This window comes from Limulus polyphemus, unplaced genomic scaffold, assembly GCF_000517525.1.
Source record: "Limulus polyphemus unplaced genomic scaffold, Limulus_polyphemus-2.1.2 Scaffold538, whole genome shotgun sequence".
Classification (NCBI taxonomy): Eukaryota; Metazoa; Arthropoda; class Merostomata; order Xiphosura; family Limulidae; genus Limulus; species Limulus polyphemus.
In genome coordinates, this window is record NW_013666148.1 from 502,623 (window position 1) to 503,487 (window position 865).

General features: G+C 29.7%; 1 protein-coding gene across 1 annotated transcript in view; it reads left to right on the forward strand.

Moving 5' to 3' along the window:
- LOC106458959 overlaps nucleotides 1-865 on the forward strand; it is a 48,038-nt gene that overhangs the window by 13,642 nt on the left and 33,531 nt on the right. The gene's annotated exons all lie outside the window — the stretch shown is intronic.

The following is an 865-nucleotide window of genomic DNA, read 5'->3' on the forward strand; positions in this document are numbered from 1 at the left end:
GTACTGTGTCTACAACTTGACATTGAATCTATACAAGCACCACAGAGTAAAATGAACAACATTTCCTTGTGTACACTTTATAAAGAAATTTCCAGAGTTTGAAGAACAACTTAATAAACAATGATCTCAAACTGCTTAGCATTCTTCTATAGCTAGTAAAATCCATAATCATTTGGATGAACACTGCTCAATATCTTATTGTAGTCTTTGGTTGTAGCTTGATATTTACTATATTTTCTTAGACACAATTTTTAAGACTTGACTTCTCATGTTTTCTGTTTTTAGTTGCTTTTATTTTATTCTAAAATCTTGTGGAAAGTTTCCATGTAACTTTCCTTTTGTATTCGGATTTGTGTAAGTGTGAGATTTATGCATGGTATAGGCACTTTGTAGTGCAGTTTTGTGAAAAAAAGTTAATTTTAAGCTTTATACAAGTTTCAGTTTATGCTAAAAACTTTGCTAGAAACAGCCTTATTCCCTGTGTGATTTAATGATAATATTAAAGCCAGATCCATGTAGTCTATTCTCTTTTAATTGTGTATCCATAAATTCTAGAAGAGCTGTCTTGCAAGCATTGTTTCACTTTAATTTGTTTTCTACATTTCTGGCTAATTCATGGAGTTAATTTATCCATTCTTGTAGTTATGAAATTTGATTTTTAAGGAATCATTCAAGATGGTGCTACTCTATCATATGTTCCACACTTTATTCATGCTATATATATATAGAGAGAATTTTCTAATGATTGCATTATCATCATTTGATAAAACAATTATTAAAATCCCATATTGTGGAAGTTTACTTTTTCTTTGGGTCACAAAATTTTCCTGTTAAACAAGCACACGGGTAATTTACTATCAGAAAG